General features: G+C 42.0%; 1 protein-coding gene across 6 annotated transcripts in view; it reads right to left on the bottom strand.

Moving 5' to 3' along the window:
* LOC123505129 (elongation of very long chain fatty acids protein-like) overlaps positions 1-10,000 on the bottom strand; it is a 155,880-nt gene that overhangs the window by 62,824 nt on the left and 83,056 nt on the right. For 3 of the 6 annotated variants that reach the window (XM_045256215.1, XM_045256216.1, XM_045256218.1), the window contains exon 1: positions 4,074-4,438. The exons of 1 other annotated variant lie outside the window; for it this stretch is intronic. The gene's annotated coding sequence lies outside the window, so the exon portion shown is untranslated. Of the gene's footprint in view, positions 1-4,073; positions 4,440-10,000 lie in introns of those variants that run through there. 2 more of the 6 variants (XM_045256212.1, XM_045256214.1) reach the window with 1 other exon arrangement.

Here is a 10,000-nt window from a genome sequence, read left to right as displayed (position 1 = left end):
CCTTTCCAAAGCACCATTATCTACAGGCAGCCAGCGGTGCCTTTCTGGCCTTCACATTTACTCTTCTGTGAAATTCAGTTCAGCACACAAAACCAGTAGCTGTATCCTTAGTGTGACTTCTGCAACACTTTTCCGCACCTGGGATTCCCTTGACTGTGGCTAACTAGTTACTACTGAACACCTTACTTCTGTCAATGACCATAATATTTCATTATATAAATCTTCCTACCTCTTAACGATTCCAGACATACAAGAGTGTGGAAGGGAATACCCGCCCCAGTGCTTCAGAGGCAAGGCTATATGAGGCACCTCGCTGTGGGAGTGGTGGGCGGGGCCGCTCGCAGCCAGCGCATGGGGAGTGGGGACCTAAGAGCACAATGACGTGATATTCTATTTTTCCTCTGGCGATTCAGCTCCGTAACCGTCTAGTGATAAAATATGGACCACGCACCAAAGACTTGAGTTTCCCCGACTCTTCAAACCAGTAACAACACACACACACACACACACACACACACACACACACACACACACACACATACACACACACACAAAAAAAGAGAAAATAAGCAGCCAAAAAAAATTTATATACTCATCACGTGTGACTTAAGAGGAAAGAATAATTTCTGGGAACCAGTGCATGGATCGAGACGTGCCGTGGACAGGGCAGCCACTCAAGTAGGCTCCTTTCCCTCACTGCTGGGCGGTACATTGGCTGTTATATCATCTACCCCAAGGCCACTGGAGGCGCGCCAGTAGGTACACACACATGCACAAAAAATAAACGTATATAAACGTTTAAAAACTGCACGAGCAGCATCATCAAATATTAGTGTGCATAAAGTATGCAAGAGGTGGATGCTCAACATGGACGCACAGAGGCACCCATGCACGCCGAATTATCATAATCAACACACGCACAAGCGCGCGTACGCAGGAGTATAAAACACACCACACAGAATAAGCATAATAGTTTAAAAGTGTCTTTTTTGTGAAAGCAAGGAAGAAGCGGGGTGAGACGAAAAGTTAGCTATATATATATATATATATATATATATATATATATATATATATATATATATATATATATATATATATTTGTTTCTTACGCATATTGTCTTCAATGATAACTATCGCGCTCCCCAACTCCCCGGCCCCTGACGCCCCAGGCAAGACCACCTATGGATTATGCAACGTTACGAGGCCCCAGCCATAATAGCTGGAGTATTTTGGGCCAAGTTCTAACGTAACTTTGGAAGTGCTGGCCTACCAACGCCTTGCATAATTCAGAAAACGGTGACGATGACACACACACACACACACACACACACACACACACACACACGGTAGCTCAGTGGTTAGAGCGCTGGCTTCACAAGCCAGAGGACCGGGGTTCGATTCCCCGGCCGGGTGGAGATATTTGGGTGTGTCTCCTTTCACGTGTAGCCCCTGTTCACCTAGCAGTGAGTAGGTACGGGATGTAAATCGAGGAGGTGTGACCTTGTTGTCCCGGTGTGTGGTGTGTGCCTGGTCTCAGACCTATCCCAAGATCGGAAATAATGAGCTCTGAGCTCGTTCCGTAAGGTGAAGTCTGGCTGTCTCGTCAGAGACTGCAGCAGATCAAACAGTAAAACACACACACACACACACACACACACACACACGAAACTGAATCTGTTCTACTGACTGAATAATTTTTTTCTTTTACTTTCCTTTTCCAGACTGAGTGGCAATCAAGAAGCCTTTTTTTTCTATTTAACGTATCTCTTGACAAGCCTTTTATTCTATATTTTCTTACTACACACACACACACACACACACACACACACACACACACACACAACTAATTAATTATAAGAACAGATAAACTGACAAGTATAGAGCTGATGTAAAAAAAAAAATAAGTAAATAAGTAAATACCACCTCGGATCCATATGACACTTATCTTAACGACAATGTGCCACGAAACAAGATAATAACGCCCATCCAACTAGTGACCAAATAACAGACCTACGCAACACGACACCTCAGCGGATACACTTTCTGACATTCCCCAGGTTCACATCTCCATGAAACCCTTGGCCAGTAGAGAGAGAGAGAGAGAGAGAGAGAGAGAGAGAGAGAGAGAGAGAGAGAGAGAGAGAGAGAGAGAGAGAGAGAGAGAGAGAGAGAGAGAGAGAATCCATCTACTTTACATTTCTTATGGGGTTTCTGTCTCTGGATCCATAAGCTTTACGTCTCTTGTTATCTCGACCTCCAATGCAAGCATGCTTCTCATTAAACACACACACACACACACACACACACACACACACACACACACACACACACACACACACACACACACACACACTCACTCACTCACTCACTCACTCACTCTCTCTCTCTCTCTCTCTCTCTCTCTCTGAAGCAATCTATCCACAGACGCTTGTAATAATGTTCTCAGATACGCTACACACTCGTAAGTAGTTCAGACGTTTAGACATGCTTTGTGTCATTCATAAAGCTGTACTGTCGCCTGTTGTTATAACAATCAGCATGATAACTCGCCACCTTCTGAGTGCAATAAGCCATTTGCCATCGTAAACCTGTTTGCGTAATCATATTTCTTATTTGTATAAATGATAACATTGTAAAGTATTCAACCACTTTCATAGTCACACTTCTGATTTGATTGCTAACCATGATATTTTTTACTGCTCTTGAGAAACCTAGATGATTTTACTAGGCAAAAGATAAATATGGGCAATAAAAGATCTTTCAAATAGCATATTATAAATTTGCACCACGCCTCTTAATTAAGCATGAGAGGAAGCCGTAAGAGTGAAAGTTACAACTAACGAATTAAAGGCTAATATATTGTTCACCCACATTACGTACAGCCCCTTGCGACATTTCCCTTGCGGTGATTGATATTCAAGATACTCAACACCGAGCTTTAAAAAGACAGACGCAAACGTTTTCCATTTTCCTCGACACAACACCGGGAGTTATCGCTGACAAAATTAAATACTAACTGCTTGGTAATTGTCACTACAATTTCACTCCTATATATGGAATCACAGTACAATGCTTATATGAATACCTTACTGCTCCATGAGGTCATTATAATTCAAGTCATTTGATAATCTGCCCTGGAGTGTCATAGTGCACTTACTAAATTAAAGTTTTAATATACAACTATTCCCAGTGAGCAGCAACAAGGCTAACAACACATGCTATCTCTCTTAAAATTCATGTTCTAGAAGAGAATATAATAGTTCATAAGTTAATTTTTACATTAACTTGCATACTACACCTGGCCTTACAACTCTCTCCCAGTGCTGGCCAGTAACCAGACACACCCCATGGGCTAGAGCTCCACAAGTGTTCCTAACTCCAGTGGTGGTAATCAACAAGCACTTGGCCTCAGTTGCCGCCTACGGATTTGTCAAAATTACCCGCATACTCACTCAAGTAATAACGACTTAAAAACAGTTGCATGTATTACTTAAAACAGACTGTGCAGTTCATGTTAAATCACACACACACACGGAGACGGGGCCACACGAGCGTAAAGCCTAGGCCCTGTAAAACTACAACTAGGTAAAACTAGGTAAATACACACCTTGTTTTCTCGGTTTTACCCGGCTTACTATATAAAATATATATATATACCGAAACTATCCAGCTGTACAATACACAATTTGCACGAATCACACTCATATATCTGACGTCGCTAAGGATACATGATAACAGTACGAACAGAGGTAAGGGAGAGGAGACAGACAGAGGCCGGCGTGGTGTTGGTGCCAGGTGGTGGTGGCGCGGCGAGAGGGACGGTTAACTTGAACACAACTTGCACCACCTCTGTAACACCTTGCTACTCGCCGTCCCTAACACTCCTCTTTCATCCATCCCATACCCACATCCCATCTAGGTGCTGTGTCCATGACGGGATGACAAGCATACTCCCTGGCCTGTGTGGAGCGGTGTCGTGGTATTACAGGGAAACAGGGAAATCAAGCATGAACGAGCCAGCGGCGGCGGGACAGATGTGGCAACAAGGAACACTCTCCTCTCTTTATACTCACCCTTTAACTTCCGTTGGTATTCCCTATCGTGTTGGCGCCGCCACAACGCTTTCCAAGCCTGCCACTCGGTGCTTCCTCTGCACTAACCAATCACAACTGCACCGTCCAGGCACCAGTAATCACCGGCACCGGGTGAATCCTTATTTCACACTAAAATCCTGAGGGACATACAATTTCTTCATCACACACACAAGTCAACGGAGTGGGAGGAAGTTCGTCTTAAGTTTTCTGGAGTGGATGGTGGCAATATCCAACCATAAGCTCAAAGGTTCCTGCGTCAGAGAGGCGTCAATATGAAACCCAACGGACCGCACGAGCTACACATCCACCCTCGACGACACACCCTCCAACACTGACTCATTCCCTCAGCCGCCGCCTTTTCTTCCCCGGGCGCAGACCCGCGCTGTCGCCAGTTTCTCTAAGTATTTGTGCTTTTATTTCATTTCCTTATGACAGGATTGTTGTAGAAACTATATCATAATTACTATATGATCATGTTCAACTATCCTAACAAATAAATTTTGGGATCTCGAATGTTTGGACAGAGATAATATTTAATAGGTTTATGGGAGTCAGTGAACGTCTGCCACGCCACACCAGCAGACAGAGGAAGCGGACACAGCCAGTGGGACCTCCAGAAGGTCAGCAAAAATATTCTACTGTGAAAAGTGACAGTGAATCATACGATGAAATTTCTGAAGGATTACGAGATTTTACATGTCATGAATTGCAAGGCAGAGAGAGTGAAACAGGAGACAGGCAGCTGTGGGGGCGTGCCTGTTTTTAAACCCAATACAGATCCCACTTTAATGCAAGCCATCCTCCCCACCCCCCACTCCCTTCACCTGCATCCCTCTCTATCCTCACTCCCAGCCCCCAAACACTAACCGTTTTCCTTCGTTTCTACCACCCACTTTTCTTTTACGCTGCTTCCTCCTTTCTACCCACTCCCTATCAACCGTCCTCAACCATTTCCAGTTCCATATTTACTGCTATTGCGCCCTGGAAACCTGCCGTCATTAGTTTGGCGCGGCGGCTGAATGGCTTCCCTCGCAACCAGCAGGCGACACACTCGTCACCATTGATGGCCATCCATATAACCCAATTAACACAACAAACGACCTGTGCTCTTGATATTATCGTGTGACGTTTAAAAGTGTGGAGGTTCTTTTTTTTTTTTTTTAGCTTAAATCATAATGTGCGCGAATAACTACATGATCGTAATATGAAGAAAATACTGAGTACTATGTAAAAACTTTCCATTAACAAAAATAACTGTACTGTATTTACATTTTGGTAGTGTTAGGAGAGATGAGCTATGTTGCTTATCGTGTGGGAAAAGAGATAAGGTACCAGGCAAGAGCTCCCGGACAAAAAGAAAAAAAAATAACAACTAACTGATAATACTTTCCTAGAATTCCAACAAACACAACAATAATTAATTACACGAGTCTTTCAGTATATAACGAGGGAGTTTGTTCTGTTCCTGTGTAAAGACAAGCTGTGTGTGTGTGTGTGTGTGTGTGTGTGTGTGTGTGTAATCTGATCCTTCTAAAACAAACAGACAACATATACACATAGACACATATACGAGAGAGAGAGAGAGAGAGAGAGAGAGAGAGAGAGAGAGAGACGTGTCAATGCCTGGTCTCTTGTATATGTGTAGTTTGTTGGTATGGTCCTCATTCCCACAACCTTCTCCAGACCCGCGATTTCCCAGCGATAAGGCCCCTCCCCGATACATCTCACGACACATGACCGATACCACCAGCCTAAGTACAGCAAACCCGGCACTGCAATGTGAAGCAGGTTGCAGTATTAAAGATCAGCATCAGTTAGTAAGTAAGGTACGTACAATTATGTCGTCGATTTATCTAAAACCATCTTGATTATTTTCTTCTTATTCGGTTGTCTTTTAATCCACGTCACTGTTTCTGCTGATACTGCATAGATTTTTATTTATTTATTTTTTTTTTTTGTTGCATTTCCTCTTCAGTTTTAGTTTTGATTTTTTTTTTTCTCCTCCAACTTTACTTTTAATATTCGTGCTGCAAACATTTTTTTTCTTCCTCTCTCTCTTTGATTCTGACTTTTCTCCTTCTCCAAGTGGGTTCTCATTTTGACCTATCACTTTATGTCTGGTATTGAAATTCTAATAATCAATGTCAGGGCTAATCAAATCAACAACAGTGACCTGGCTTGGCTGAGTTGGTCAGCCCTCCATCAGACTAAGCTCACTACTTAAGTTGTGAAAGCGCAATCATTAGGTCAAGGAAGGAAGTTTAATGAAAACTTTGGAAAGGTGAAAAAAAAACTAGTTAATATTTAAGAGCGAAAGAGAAAGATAGAATACTTGGTTAGGGTAAAATGCAGCTATTGTAATTAGTTTTATTGGCTTTGAGATTTGGCCTTAGTTAAATTGAATAGGCGCCTATTGTAAAGCTTAGTTAGTATTGGAAGATGGAAGAAGAAGAAGAAGAAGAAAGGAGGAAAAGGAGAAGGAAGAGGAAGAGGAGGAGGAGGAGGAGGAGGAGGAGGAGGAGGAGGAGGAGGAGGAGGAAGAGGAAAACCATAGCTGTGACTGTCGTGATGAAGAATTGTGCAAATTTTCCTTTTCAATTTAAGTTGAATTAAAAGAACATTTCTCCTGCAAAGCTTCTTTCATTCACTAGAGAGAGAGAGAGAGAGAGAGAGAGAGAGAGAGAGAGAGAACTTGAGTGACGATGGTGTAGAGTCTATTTGTCTGTCTGTTCCTCCCTCTCTCTCTCTCTCTCTCTCTCTCTCTCTCTCTCTCTCAGCACATCACAAGGAAGAACATCTATCTCGCGTCACGAACTACTCTGGCTATTGATATTGCTTTCTTCCGGTTTACGCTTCGTCTATTGCTTCTGAGTCACCGCGGCACTATCGAAAGCGAGTAACAGGTTGGTTGCGGCTTCAACATCCAGTCCCCACTATGCAATACTGGCCAAGCTTTGAACGCCGGCTGTCACACCACTACATTCCGTCGTCTTCTCCAAATTCATATACTTATCTATGTTTAGTTGTGGTTTATTTGCAAGTACCGACCAAGTTACGATGGGGAATGCATGTCTGGTTTTGTCATCGCCACAGCAACTTGCGTATACCGACCGTTAAGTTCCGTCAGACACCCTCAGGTAAGTTTTCCTCCAACCTATGTTTCACTCCACAAGATTTCTCCAAAACCAATCTCCACCACTCCTTTTGGTAGGTTTGCTTTAGTTAGGTTAGGTGAGGCCGAGGGAGTTTATCAGGTGAGGAATGACTTTTGATTATATCTATGTTGAGGAATCTTATTGGAAGGAATTTGCTTCGATCACCGCCTCACACACGCACACGCACGAGCACACACACACACACACACACACACACACACACACACACACACACACACACACACACACACACACACACATTGTTGTCAGTCATATAACAATGATATTCCCTTTTAATACATTTACGGTGCTTTCATGCAGGTGTCTCTCAAATATTTATTATAACTGTCTTGAGGATCATGTTTGGCGGAATTTGCTTTACAAGTTTACACTGTCAACATTTACTATCTTATATGCATAGATGATCTTTATTGTTCACGAAGATCACGGTAAAAACTTATGTATACATCGAAATTTGTTCGTTCTTAAACTGATCAGACATTTACATCTTACAAAAAGAGACAAAGTTGACAAAATAAGAGACAGGATATATCTATAGAGTTATCTGGCTTATGCTTTTTTTTTTTTTTCAGAATATTGAATACAGAAAGAATGACAATAATTTACAATCATCTCTTTCATGTTTACTTGGTCAGTATAGAAAGATAATAAACATAAAGGTAATGGAAACTGCAAGAAGCCAGGAGATCTACATGTGGCGGTCCCTGTAATGTGGAGGGCGGCAGGTGAAAATACTTCTTGAGTATGCAAGTGGACTATGAATGTCACTTTGTATGCCACGGGTAATAATTTATTCAGAGCAGTTTCTTGAATATAAATAATTGTGCGTGGCTGTGTGAAGCTGAGCGTGACTGCACCACCTTGTAATACTGAACTTATTCCCTTGTAACAAACTTGCATGACACCAAGTTATATATCTACTCACCTCAACTCAAATATTTACGAGTAATGGCCAGACTTATAAAACACACACACACACACACACACACACACACACACACACACACACACACACACACACACACACACACACGTCTGTATATTAATTCAAGGCCCATACATTAATGTTACTTGGGATACGATTAGGCGCGAGGTAATGGCCTTGGCGGGAGATGGAGAAAAGCCGCTCCGAACAGAACTTGTGCGAACTAACCTAGAGACACTGAGGGGACAAATTTGGGGAGAAGGTATGGAAAGGTGATAAAAAGGGAGAATGGGGAGAGGACGGGAGGAGTAACGGTGAAAGTGAAGGAAAGGGAGGGCAAAAGAAAACGAATAGCCGGAGGTGAGTTAATATGACGAACGTGAGAGGAGTTTTTTTTGTGAGGGGAAGATAGAGAGGGCAAAAGAAAAATGAATACCTTGAGGCGATATAGTAGAGGAACGTGAGGGGAGGTTTTCAAGAAGTAATGCATGGTGTAGGATGAGACAAGGTCTGGGTAATGGGAACGCGAAGGACAACAAGGCCACGCAAAGAGTTAAAGAGGATTTAAAAGTAAGACATGACAAGGGAATGTAAAAGAGAAGGGAGAGAAGGCCAGACCCGAGAAGAAGGAATTGGAGGTAGAAAAAAAGGGGAAGGTACAAGTAAAGACAAAAAATCGGAGAGGATTAATAAAAAGAGAGAAAAAGAAAAATAACAGACAACCTAAATCTGAAATAAAGTTAAAAATTTATAGGGTATCAAGAGCTGGAGTTAATACACACACACACACACACACACACACACACACACACACACACACACACACACACACACACACACACACACACACCCATAGAAAGACAAACACATAAACAAACATAGATTTTCCTCAATTCTAGACGCGAACGAGCTGCATGAGAATTATCATTCATGAAACATCGTACAAAAACCAAAACGTAGTGTGTAGAAGCAAACCTGTTTTTCTGATAGGTCGTGACCACAATTATCGAGGTCAAAGACAAACGTACATTGAAAATAAGAAGCTGAAGTAAGAGGGAAAGGTGTATACAAAAAAAAAAAAAAATTGAGGGCGTCTATAATGCGGCGAGCGGGTTTATAATAGTTCTCTCGTATTCCTTCCTTTCATATAAGATCAGATAAAGGAAAGTTGTAGCACTTGGCAGGAATCACTAAGTGCTATGTCCTACCTGGTGCCTTTTTTGTGACTACTAGTGCTAATGGAAAGGTGAGGCCGTGCGAGGGGTGACCCAGCCTGACCTTGCCGCGGGCTGAGTAGGAGCATAAGCATCGCCTCCTGGGTGTTACATGAAGGGTGTCAAGGTGGCCCACACGGGTAAGTTTTCTCATTTTAGGTGAAGGCGAGGGAGGAGGGACTGAGATGCGTCACAGGTAAGCGCTGGGCTGGCTGGCTGGGCTGGCACCACCGGAAAATCCTGTACTTGTTTTCTTCATCTTCTTGTTCTGTTACTACTTCTACTACTACTACTACTACTACTACTACTACTACTACTACTACTGCTACTACTACTACTACTACTACTACTACTACTACTTATTATTATTACTATTATTATTATTACTATTATTATTATTATTATTATTATTATTATTATTATTATTATTATTATTATTATTATTATTATTATCATTATAATTATTTCTATTATTATTATTATTATTCTCATTTTTTTCTCTCTTTCTCATTTTGTTTGACGGGTGATAAAATGTCACATACCTGATTAATTACTCTATCTACATCTTGTAACTTCATTAATTTCACACAG

Source organism: Portunus trituberculatus, chromosome 17, assembly GCF_017591435.1.
Source record: "Portunus trituberculatus isolate SZX2019 chromosome 17, ASM1759143v1, whole genome shotgun sequence".
NCBI classification, from domain to species: Eukaryota; Metazoa; Arthropoda; class Malacostraca; order Decapoda; family Portunidae; genus Portunus; species Portunus trituberculatus.
Note: the sequence above shows the minus strand (reverse complement) of the source record. Positions and strands in the feature narration are given on the sequence as shown.